At 41.5% G+C, this 12,545-nt stretch overlaps 1 protein-coding gene and 1 long non-coding RNA gene across 13 annotated transcripts in view; one reads left to right on the forward strand and one right to left on the reverse strand.

Moving 5' to 3' along the window:
* Positions 1–3,914, reverse strand: part of LOC106026201 (uncharacterized) — a 43,105-nt gene extending 39,191 nt beyond the window's left edge. For both annotated transcript variants that reach the window (XR_010041276.1, XR_001199829.2), the window contains exon 1: positions 3,440–3,914. This is a non-coding gene — a long non-coding RNA (uncharacterized LOC106026201). The remainder of the gene's footprint in view (positions 1–3,439) is intronic.
* Positions 3,915–3,996: 82 nt separating this feature from the next.
* Positions 3,997–12,545, forward strand: part of Erc1 (ELKS/RAB6-interacting/CAST family member 1) — a 521,572-nt gene continuing 513,023 nt past the window's right edge. For 10 of the 11 annotated variants that reach the window (XM_063231309.1, XM_063231311.1, XM_003463708.4 and 7 more), the window contains exon 1: positions 3,997–4,119. The gene's annotated coding sequence lies outside the window, so the exon portion shown is untranslated. The other variant, XM_063231310.1, reaches the window with a different exon arrangement.

Raw genomic sequence — 12,545 nt, forward strand, 5'->3', positions numbered from 1 at the left:
ATTTTTTGGGGTGCTACTGTGAAGGGTATGGCTCCCTTATTTTTCTCTCAGTGAGTTTGTTGTGTACAGGAATGTTATTGATTTTTGAGCACTGCCTTTATATCCAGCTACATTACTGAATTTGGTTATTAATCTAGAAGTCTTTCAATGGAGTTTAGGGGTCTTCTATGTAGAGTAATATCATCTGTAAATAATGATCATTTAACTTCTTCTTTTCCAACCCTTATTCCTTTTCTCTCTTTTGCCTAATTGCTCTGGCTAATGTTTACAGAAATACATGGAATAGGAGTGGTGATAATGGGCATCCTTGTTTCTGATTTTAGGTTGAAAGTTTTCAGTTTTTGTCCATTTAGTAAGATGTTGGCTGTTGGTTTATTGTATATGGCTCTTATCAGATTGAGGTAAAGACCATCCATTTCAATTTTCCAGAGTTTTTATCATAAATGAGTTTTGGACTTCTCAACAAGATGTTCACCTTAAAATACTGCATAGTTTCAGTTTGCATTATCTTAAGGTGAACATCTTGTCATGTTTTTGTTTGTTGTGCTTTGTATTGAGACTATAAAATCTTACTATGTATTCCTGGTTGGCCTTGAATTCTCTAGGTAGCTTAGTCTGATCTCAAACTCATGATTCCCCTGCCTAAGCCTCCTGGGTGCTGGGATTATAGACATGCAAAATCATACCAGGCCTGTCATGTGTCTATGAGTCACTGGTACATCTTTTTCTCTGGGTATGTTTTTTTTTTTTACATTTTTAAGGGAAGATACAGCAATTTTTGTTTTTTTAAATATATCTTGTATGTAGATACCTTCTTATTTAATATCTAGTTAGATTTCTAAAATTCATCTATATTCTTTTATATGGAAAACCCTAAAGGAACCTGGACATGGTGAGGCATGTGTGTGGCACCACCTACTCCAGACATTGAGGAAGGGAGACTGAGAGATTGAGGTAAGCCTGGGCAACATACTGAGTCCTTTCATCAATTTAAAAAGGGCTTGGAAGAATAATACAAATGAAAAAGGGCTTGGGTTGTTATAGTATCTGCCTAGTATGCATGAAACTGGGCTCCATTCCCAGTGCCACAAAACAAGAAAATAATGAAAGAACACCTCAAGGATGACAATCATATCACTGTTGTGAATAATAATGTGTCCACTCCCATGGTGCTAGGGATTAAACCCAGGGTGTGTGCATGGCAGGCAAGCTCTCTTCCCACTAAACTCTATCCCCAACCTCACTTCTCCCCTGGTCTCTCCTTTTCCTTCTTTCTTCTTCATCTTGGTCTCACCAAGTAGTATATGCTGGCCTTAAACTCACTGTCCTCATACCTCAGCCCTGAGTAGCTGGGATCACGTGTGGAATACACAATCTTTTATGTACACTGAATTTACTAAATTCGTATTTTTGCATCTTTTGTCATAAGTATGATTGCTTTTGTTGTATTATAATTTAATGTTCTTACACTATCCTAGTACAGTTTTGACATCAATATTTTATTAAACTCGATTGCATAGGAAGGAAATACTTCCCCACATGGTGACGTGAGGAAGTACTTGTTTTGAAACATGAATACACCAAACATATGGTGTATCTGGTCAGAGGCTTCACCTGAGTTTTGTTGTTTTTTTTTTTTTTTTTTTTTTTTTTTTGGTCTTTTTCGTTTTTATCGGTACCAGGGATCGAACTGATGACTGCCTGCTTGCAAGGCACTTTGTTGTCTTTTTACTTTCTTCTTTTTTGCACTGAACTCAGGAACTTGAATATAAGTTAAGTGCTCTACCACTGAGCTATGTACTCAGGTTTCTTTTTTCTTGGTACTGGGAATTGAACTCAGGACTTTGTACTTGCCAGACAAGTGCTATGCCACATAGGCTATAATCCTGATCCCCTCAGCTTGTTATTTATCTTATTTTGAGACAAGATTTCAAAGTTACAAAGGCAGGCCTCAAATTTGCAATCTTCTTGCTTACAGGCTATGGTTCTCTTTGGGGGGGCTCTGGTCCTTACCTTGAGCACTGCTGCTTGTCTCCAGTGCAGATTCCTCAGCCTGCTGGCACAGATCCTTCACCTTGTTGGTATAGACTTTTTAGCTTCCACCACTGACCTTTGGGCCTTCCCAGTGCAGATCCCTGATACACTTACATGAGACATTGTTGTGGGCTCTAGGCCTGCAGCTGAACTGATGGAGGACCTAGAGCCAGGGGCTCTAGGTCTTCAGCTGAACTCCTGCAGGACACTGCTGTGGAATCCAGGTCCTCAGCTGGATTCTTTGGCTCTGTAGCACGTGGACAGATCTGTTGCATTCCTCTCTATTTGACTTTTTGGTGAATATTATAAAATAATCCTATAAATTATGTATTCTGTATTAAGTATGTTCCCTTGCAAATCCTGACTATAAGACTTTTTTTTTTTTTTTTGTCTTTTTTGTCTTTTTCCTTTCTCGGTACTGGGGATCGAACTCACGACTGCCTGCTTGCAAGGCAGGCACTTATGCGGCTGAGCTAAATCCCCAGCCCCTGACTATAAGACTTTAAGGGCTGGATGAAAAAGGTTTTGAAAACATTCAATTTTTAGCCCGGTGTGGTGATGCACACCAGCAGAGGAGGCTGAAGCAAGAGGACTGTAGTGAGTTCCAGGCCAGCCTGGACTACATAGTGAAACCGTGTCTCAAAACAAAACAAAACAATCCCCAGAAAACAAAAAAATCAACTTTAAGAGAGGCTTTTTTGGGTATCCATGAACTACTTCATTTTAGAATGCTTGACTGGCAACTACATGATCAGTTTGTTTGGAGCAAGCATATACTGTAATAATTGTTAGTCCCACATTGGAAGTCTGGGGAGGTAGGTGGCTCGGGAGGGACAATGATCTAAGACATCCTGGGAGGGAGCAACTAGAGAACCTGTACAGGATAAAATATGAGTTTTGTGACTATTGAAGAGATAAGAAAATATTCATTGGATTATGAGACAGTATACTTGGTTAATTATGGTGGTGGGAGGTAAGTCTGAGTAAAATGATGACTTAACTCCTTTTACCTCAAGGACATTGTGAATTACCCTAATAAACAATGGTAGGCTGGAAATAAGTATAATTCATACCACTCTTTCTCGGTTCAGGAATAGGTTATCCAGAGACTTAAATTAACAACCTTTGTCATTCTCTTGTATGGCTTTGACAAAAGAATACTGACTCAGTACAGGAAAACTGGGTTGCTTGAAAAAATAAGGCACCAGCTGGTGGAGAGACTCGCGTTGGTGTTAGGAAGACTAAATAAAACAGGTAATATTTGGCAAGCAGCAGAGACTGCAAGTGGACTTTCATTTCCGCCCACGCTCACTGCCTGGCACAATCACTACAGAAAAGCGATCTGCGGTTGCGTCTTCTGCAACGTCTGCGGCTATAGTCCCAAGGTCTCAGACATGAGTATTACCTTCTGCAGCGGCACGTTTCACAAATGCTGTGGGGTGGGAGGAAAAATCCAACTTCCTTCAGCTCCCACGGCAGCCGTGACAGCAGCGTCCATCTCAGTGTAACTCCCTAGGGTGGCTGCGGTTCTAGGCCGCGGGGGTGGAGTAGGGGGTGGAGCGGTTTGGAAGTTTGGGCAATGGGCAAGTCGGCTCCTTGATTTCTGGCAATCCATTTTCTACGGCAAGCAGCAAGAGTCAAACACCGCCACTTTTCCGCTCCCATCTACTGCCTCTCGCCAGAGACTGTCTGGCGTGCCTCTCCAGAGGCAGCAGGGGTCGTGTGAATGCGTGCAAAAGGATCTGGGCTCGCGACTAGTGTTTGCGCTCAGTTATAACTTGTCACCTACTTCGCCCCGCGGCCTCCTTTACCCTCGCTGGAGACAGGGGTGGCCTGCAGAACCTTGCGCCACCCTCTGGAAGTGAGGGAAGGCAAGGCGGTCGCGCTCCAGTTGGAGGAAGAGCCCGGCGTCGCACGCCTGGAGGGGGCGGGGCTAGGTGTCTCGCGCAGGGGGCGGGCCGCGGTGACGTCGGGTGCGCCGGACCGTGCTGTGGCTGTGGCGGCGTCTGTGGTAGAGGCGGCGGAGGGGCGGCAGTGACGGGGGAGGCGGCGGCGGCGGCGGTGGCGGCGGTCGTCCGGAGCTGGGTGAGGGGGATACGGTGGTAGGAGCCGGGCGGGACCTGTCGCTTTTTGCCTGTCGCTGGCACTAAGGCGTTTGCCTATTCTCACCGGCTCCGCTCTCCGGCCCTGGCTCGGCAGGGCAGCGCGCCCTAGGGAAGGGCGGAGCTGTAGGTGAGGCTCGGGACCCCTCCCCACCATTGCGGGCCGGGGGCTGGAGAGGTCCCAAGGGTGTGGTAGGGTGAAGTGGGGTGGGGTGTGCTCACCCGACTGGTAGCCCACCGGCGGGCTCCACCCTGCAGGCTTCGGGGTGGGGCGGAATCTGAGGCGGTGGCAGAGGCGGCGGCGGCGACGGGGACCCTGGGCTGGAGGAGGTGGGGGCTCCGGGTGCTCGGAGGAAGGTGAGCAGGAGGTTGTGAGGCGTGATGTTGCGGGCAAAGGTAGTGGGAAGACAAATTGGGGAGTCCCAAGGTTGGGGTGCGGCCAGGGTGGGTCTGTGGGTTCATATAACTAACGTAAAATGTTGACAATGAACCTCTTTTTTTTTGAAATGGGTCCGAAGATGTTGAGTTTTATTTCAAAAGAAAGATCGTCTGTGGTTGTTGCCTTTGAGGCAGTTGAAGAAGCTATTGCATTATATCTCACATTTTTACTTTAGGGTTTTATCCTATTTCTTTTTCTTTTGGCGGGGTTAATAGGGGTTCTGGGAGGGATAGTAATCTTTTTGCTTTGACTGGGGATAGATGAATTATGAGCGAGGATGGATCTGAAGTTTTACACCTAAGAAGGAGATCTCAGTTTTAAACTTCATTCTGGCAGCAGTCAGTAGGGAATAGGTCTCATTACAGCTAAAGCTGTTTTCCAGGTTTTAAAATTTTCCTTTCTTTTTCTCCCCCCCTCCTCTCTTTCTTTACTTTTTTCTCCCTGTACGTATAAGGTCTCTTATACTACTTAAAAATAATAGGCTTTATTGGGGCTCCCTAAGTAACAGCCTAAGATTCAGGTGGTTGCTTTCTTTGGATGAATACATTTCTGAGTGATAGTTGCAGGTGGTTGTGTTGACTGCTTTAGGTGGATGAAGTGAACAATTCGAACATTTCTATTCGAGCTGATTATGTGACAAGTGTTTAAATATTTTCGTAGCTGCCTTTTACAGCTTTTCATTAGATGTTGCTATCTGGACATTTGTGTTTAACACCGAATTCTTGGAGATTATTTTTTAGTTGCAGGTGTATTTATTACAAAATTGGTTTTTTTGTAAGTCGGTCCCTCAGTTTCCCAGAAATATTCACAGAACCAAGTACAGTACTTTTTTATTTTTTATTTTCAAGTACAGTACTTTTAAAATGCTCTTTAATAGCATTTTAGAAGCACGTGTCTTTGTTGGGAGATGTTACTGAGAGTAAAGAGTGTTCACTGTTCTTCTTAATGTCAGTGTTTCACAATTTAATACAGTAAATCTGAATCGTCTTTTCTGAATTCGTATTTCCTGCACAGTTACAGTAATTACAAGCCTTACCTATTAGTGTCAATATAAGCTATTTCTTGTTCAGAGAACAGGCCCTATCATGGGCATGCATCATGTGATGGATGAAAGTAGTGATGACTCTTAATTCATTTATGGAGGAAGAGAGGAAGATGAAATGGAATTTAGTGACTTTCTAAAGGCTTACTCAATTTATTTGGGAAAATTGCCAGAGAAGTGCTTTCCTGTAACCCAAGAGAGAAATATACAGATTAATTCCAGTAGTTGGAGATTGCCTTTTTTACATTCTTACTTAATGAGTAGACTGTTCTCCAAATACTTCTGCTTGTAGAGACTTAAAGGAAGCAGAGGATATAATAGCTACTAAGTGAGAAAGTGTGGTGGTCCAAGTTGTAATTATGGATAAAGGATTAAATTAGATATATTAAGACAGACTGAGTGATAGGTTGGTGTAGTAATTTTAATTGTTCAGAAAGAAAACTTAAAATCTGCATATTTAGTTTTGATTTTTAAACTATATATAAGTTTATATATATATATATATTTTTTTTTTTTTTTTTTTGGTCTTTTGAGACAGGGACTTCCTGTGTAGTTCACTCTGGTCTTTAGCTCACTTGGTATCCCAGACTGGTCTTGAATTTGCAACAATACTTCTGCTTCAACCTCCTGGAATTACAGGGGTGCGCCACCACACCTAGTTAAATTATATTTTGATTTAATTAATTGTGATAAATAGGAGCTGAGATATTGGGTGAAACTTGTATGTGTACACTCCTAAAATGATGTTTGCATTGTTGACAGTGAGATCTAATTCTTTTCCTTATAGAAACAAAATCATACAATTTAGGGAGAATTCTAAGGTAGAAGCAACCTTAGGGAACTGGATAGAAGTTTTTGGACCAAAAATCTTACATTTTATTTTTGAAAAATATTGTTTGCCATTGTTTCTGTGATATCTTTGTTGAACTACTGACATGTTCTTATTTTTTCTAAAGTCATAAATATATCAGTCAATGAATTCAGCATGAATACCAGAAACTTAGTAAGTGAAGGTTTGCATAGCTGCCTTGTTTTACTCCATGTTTGTGCTTTTAGAAGTAGTATGAGAGCTGTTAAATGTGCATTTGATATATATTTTACCAGGAACATTGATGGGGAGAGGTCAGGGAACTTAATCTCCAGTACCTTGATTTTCAATTTTCATAACGATTACAGTTCAATAAAACAAATTTAGCATAATGATTAGGTTCCTCCAGTCTTCTGGTGTCTTGGAGGGTGGGCTCTGGCATCAGTGTCTGAGTTTAAATCCTGCCTATGCCATTGTATGATCTACTCATACTTCTCAACCTTAATTTCCTAATCTTAATTTGTGCCTTAATTTCTTCATTTCCAGAATGGGAGTAAGAAAAGTAGTATCTAACTTTTTAGGATGTTTAAGTGAGTTAATTTAAATAGTTAGAACAGTTTGCTAACATCTATTGAATTTTTTACTGTAAATACAATTTATTCACTTAATGATTACATATGAGCAAGTATTATGTTCCAGATTTCTAGATATTGGCAGTATGACAATGAACAAAGCTACCCAAAATCTGATTTTTTTTCTTGTCTTTTTTAGGTAGGGTTTCAATATGCAGCTCAGGTTATCCTTGAACTCACCTTGTAACTCAGACATGCCTCCAACTTGCAGCAATCTTACTGCCTTAGCCTCTTGAGTGCTGGGATTACAGGTGTGTGCCTGTAAACAAGTGAATCCTGAAGCAAAACATCTGAATCTTGGTGGAGCATTTATTCTAGTTGAGGAGACAGATGATAAAATAACTAAAGAAATAAGTTGTATGCATATATTAGGAGTGGATAAATACCATGAAGACAAATGAAGCAAGAAGACAAAGAATATGGGGATAGGGGTTTAGGAGGCTTATAGATCACTGGAAAGTATCTATTTGATTATGGTTGGATGGCTGTTGCGGAGTTTGTAGTAGAGGAATAACATATCTGATTGTTTTAAAAGAGAAAGGCTCTGACCACTTTGTGGGGCCTTAGATCAGAGGTGCAAGCTACAAGTAAGCTAGAGATATAACATCCTTAGTCAGGTGGCTCTTTTGAAGTATTCAAGGTGAAAAAGAGTTTGACCAAGGATATAGTAAGTTGAAGTGTTGAGAAGTTGTGTTAGCATTCCTGTTGTTGAACACAGTATGTGACATCTGCAAGTTAAAGGAGGAAAAGTTTTTTATGTTATTTGCATACAGTTTCAGCTGATGATCGCCTGGCTCCAAGGCAGAAACATCATGGCAGAAGGCTGAGGAAAGGAACCAGAGTAAGGGAAGAGTACCAGAGTGGAAAGGCAAGAGATGGAGATACACCCCAAGACCATTCCTCCGTGACTCATCCGGATACACTTAGAAGTGTGCTTCAGCAATCCCATGGCAGATGTTGAAGTTTCATGTTAACTTTCACAGAATTGGTTGGAGTTTGGATCTCTTTTCAGGGTAGCCCTATAGTGTTGGCTGGTTATTCCGTGTGAACAAAACAGAAAAATAAAGAATGAAGTTTTTGGCCTGAAGAACTAAAGAATGAAATTGCTACTGGAAATGGGCAATGATGGGGCATGTCTGGGAGAAAACCAGACATTCAGGCAAGATGTCTAGAAGAGTGAGAAATTTGTTTTTTTTCACTGGCATGTAAAATTATGATGGGAATGAGATCATCAGGGGAGTAAATTTAGGTCGAGCAAAGATTGGAATATCTGAGTCTTCGTGCATGTCTTGTTAGTTTTCTTATTGCTAGAATGTAATATCTGATACCTAAAGTTAAAGGAGGAAAGGTTTATGTTGGCTCACAGGTTATGGAGGTTTCAGTCTCTAGTTGGCTGGCCCCAGGGCAGGATGGTATGACAGAGGGACATGGCAGAGGAGAGTTGCTCATGGCACAGCACACAGGAAGCAAGAGAGATCAAGGGATTAGGGAAAGGGATGTACCCTTCCAAGGCTGAGGCACACTGACTGCCTTCTTCTGAGGAGTCTTCACCTCCCAACGTCATATTTAGCTGATAAACTCCTGAATGGAAATCCACTGATGAGTATCATGCCCCATGATTTGGTCATCTCCCAAGCGCATGAGCCTTTGGAGGAACATCTTTATATAAATTAGAACAGGACTGATTAATTCACTTATTTACTTAACAATTGTTAGTAAGTATGGCCTTTCCTGTTTTTGTTTTTTTCTTAGACCTTGAGGGTACAACAGTGAACAAAGCTTACAAAAATCTGTGTTTTCTGAAATGAAGAGGAACTCAGCAGACTGATAAGAGGTCACAGACTAAAGAGGAAAATCAGGAGGCTGGCTTTAGCCCGGTGGTTCCTTCGAGTCTGGCTCCCCAACCGCCCGGGCCGACTGGTCCGGTGGTTCGAGACCCGCGGGCGCTCTCCAGTCCTTTTTTTAAAAAAAAAAAAAAAAAAAAAAGAGGAAAATCAGGGTAGTGTGATGTTCTGGAAGTAGAGGAAAGGAAGTTTTCAAGGAGGGAGTGATCAGCTGTGTCATTGTTTAAAGATGTGCCTAGAGTGTGGGGTAATAGATATGGTCTGCTCAACTGTAATGCATAGCAACAGAGGGATGAGATGGATGGGATAAACGTGAGAATCTTCAGCTATTTACTTCCATGGTTTGGTTTTAAAAAAAATTTCACTGTTTCAGAACAAAGTAGTCTGTGAATATGTACTAGTGCGAAGGAGGTTTTTTTTTTTTTAAAACTGTTAACCCTAAGTATACTTTAGTATTTTAGAAATAGGTAATATATGTACTGAATCAGAAGTCACAAAAGAGTGTTTAGTGAAAAGTAAGTCGTTTTTTTGTTCCATCTCATTTTTCCTGAAGGTAATCACTATTTCCAGTTTCTGTATTTCTTACCAGTAAGATTCTGTGCAGTAATGTGGGGTTTTGCTCTTCTAAAATTATATAAATACTAGAAATATTTTATTTTCTAATCTGAATATTGAACTCTGGCAATATCTTAGAATTATTTAAAAGATTGCTTAAAGACTCTCAAAGGGGAAAAAAAAAGTGTAAAAAAAACCTTTGGGGGCTGGGGATTTAGCTCAGCAGCATAAGCGCCTGCCTTGCAAGCAGGTGGTGGTGAGTTCGAACCCCGGTACCGATAAAAAGAAAAAAGAAAAAAAAAGTGTAAAAAAAAAAAAAGACTCTCAAAGGGGAATAAGGTACATCAGGTAATGATTCTAGTTTTTTGAGGGGACAGAATTTTGCTATGGAGTTCAGGCTGACCTTGAATTCACTAAGCAGCCCAGGCTGGCCTTGATTTCTTGGCAGTCGTCTTGCCTTGGCCTCTCAAGTGCTGGGATTACAGATTACCACCATCCCTGGCTTTTTTTTTTGAGCCAGAGTCTCGCTGTGTAGTTCAGACTGGCCTTGAACTCACCGTGTAGTCCAAGCTGTTCTCAAACTCATGGCAATCTTCCTGCCTCAGCCTCCTGAGCGCTAGGATTGTAAATATGTGCTTCCATGCCCTGCTCATGATTGCAGTTTTGTAGTTGAGTTGGTTGCTTAACTAATAACAGAAAGGAAATGCAGAAGTTGTCATGTAGATAGATTTTAGCTAGACCTTTTCATGGTATATTTGTGGAAAACATGAAAAAATGTGTGCTAGATTTCATGAAGACAGGGATTGTCATGTGTTTTGTACTGAGCAAATAGGTACTTAATTAAATATTTGATGAATAAATGGATAATGGTACAATTAAGTGAAACAGAAGTTATTGAATGACTAGGTCCAATAAGTAGGTTGCTTACTGGAGATGAAGAGTTGGAGAAATTGGTGTTACATGACTCACCCATGTGGGAAATGACTGGGATGGTAGCAGAAGTGTTGCAGAGGATTGTGGCAGTTGTGAACTGTAGCCTGGATATCCTTACTGAGTGTGGGCTATGTCTAGGAGGTAGTTACTAATAGTGAGTAAAGAGAGAAGTAGAAAACTGAAATACTGAGTACCTTACTCTGATTTTCATGAGGAGGATTCAGGAATAATGGTAGAGTTGGGAGGAAGGGAGGGTGCCAGCCTCATTTTTCAATATTGGGGGTGCTGTATGACAGACTGAACACATTTCACTTGAAAGGATTATGTGAACCAGATGTGGTGGCACATAACATCAACATTTGTGAAGCTGAGATAGGATCAGGAGTTTGAGGCTACCCTAAGTTACATAGCGAGACCCTGTTTCAAAAACAAAAACAAAAGGCCATGTGACAGGAGATGTTCTGATAGAAAAACTAGTTTTCAGTTAGAGATGGTGAGAACATTATGAGGAAATTGAGGACTGAAGAGGAATTTCCATGAGAGTATATTTTTCTATTTGTCTTGGTAACTTCCTTTTCTTTTTTTTTTTTTTTTTGAGACAGAGTCTTGCTTTGTAGTCCAGGCTGGCCTTGAACACACTATGTAACCCAGGCCAGCCTTGAACTCATGGCAGTTCCCTGCTTCAGAGTCCTGAGTTCTGGGATTACAGGTGGTTTGCTTTTTTATTGCTGGACAAAATACCTGATACTTTAAGATTATTTTTTTGGTTTACTGTTTCCTTTCAGTCTTAATTTGAAAGATTATGCAGGAGACAGCTGAGGGGGTGTCTCCTGATATTTTTGAGGGAGGATTGTGCATCATAGGGGTAAGAAAGGCAGCTGGAGTTGGGAAGTGGGAGACTAGGCTGTTCTCAGGGATACTGGGTTCGATAGCCTTCCAGGCAGAGGTTGTCCTGCATGCTGAAAGAACGTGTCCATCCATTCAGAGTGAAGGAGGTCCACCTTTTTGTGGTGTTTTCACATAGAGAATGAGGAAGAAGTAAAAAAGATTGACAAAGGAAAAAGGGGGACAGTGGATTGGCTTCCTCTGGGCAGCAAGTCAATTGGACCAGAATCTTTTATTTTTATTTTTTATTTTTGGTACAGTATCAAACTTGTGCTTGCCAGGCAGGCGCTTGTGCTGCTGAGCTAAATTCCTGGCCCAGGACCAGAACCTTACGATCCCAGGAATGGTGATAGATGAGTAGATGGTGGTGAATATCTGGTTAGGTATGGCAGGTATGGCAGGATATCGGGGACTGAAATTTGTGAAAAGCAAGGATTTTGAGGAAGCGGAGAACGTAGATTTGGTTACCCAGTTGGGGCTCTAAAGTTGCCTCCAGAGGTTTTGAGGGCTCACCAAAGTGAGTGAGTGGCCAGAGTTTTCTCAGTAGTATTGAGCCTATGCAACCAACTCTTTGGGAAGGAGAGGAAATGGAGTGAGAGAAGGCTCGGGGCATCTAAGAGTAAGCCCAGGACGAGATGCTGCTGTGTGTTGGTTTGTAGGTTGCAAAAGAGCCACTGCTCTAGGCTTGTGCTCCCAGGTTTTGGTGCACCATGAATGGGAAAGAGGGATGCATACTCAATTGTTGAAGCAGATTTATTGGCTGAACCTGAGAGGAATCTTTGTGGGGAGCATAATGGAGAAGATGTCTCTCACAGATAAAAGGCTTTTTTTTTTTTTTTTTTTTTTTTTTTGGTATTGGGGATTGAACTCACTACCATGTGCTTGCAAGGCAGGCGCTTATGCCACTGAGCTAAATCCTCAGCCCTTAAAAGGCTTTTTTTAATAGCTTTTTTTTTGGTGGACTTTTGATGGTAAGAGGTTAGAGAAATGGTGGACTTAGGACTTGCTGATGTGTTCTCTGTAACCTGCTGATGTGTCCTTGTGGGACTGCTCATAACCTGTTGAAATGTCTTCTGAGATCTAATGATATGTCCTTAGGAGACTGCTCATGGCATGACCTGCTGACTTGTCCTCTGTGACCTGAGTAAAATGAAACCTGTTTCTCTAAAATGGCAGACGGGCTCATTTGAAGTGGCACTGTTCCAATGATTACATTCATCGTGAGGAGTTACTACATGTATACAACATATCTTAATTCTTTGAAGTCCTTT

The sequence above is a fragment of the Cavia porcellus genome, unplaced genomic scaffold (assembly GCF_034190915.1).
Source record: "Cavia porcellus strain 051 isolate PalLab524CR breed Dunkin Hartley unplaced genomic scaffold, mCavPor4.1 scaffold_19, whole genome shotgun sequence".
Classification (NCBI taxonomy): Eukaryota; Metazoa; Chordata; class Mammalia; order Rodentia; family Caviidae; genus Cavia; species Cavia porcellus.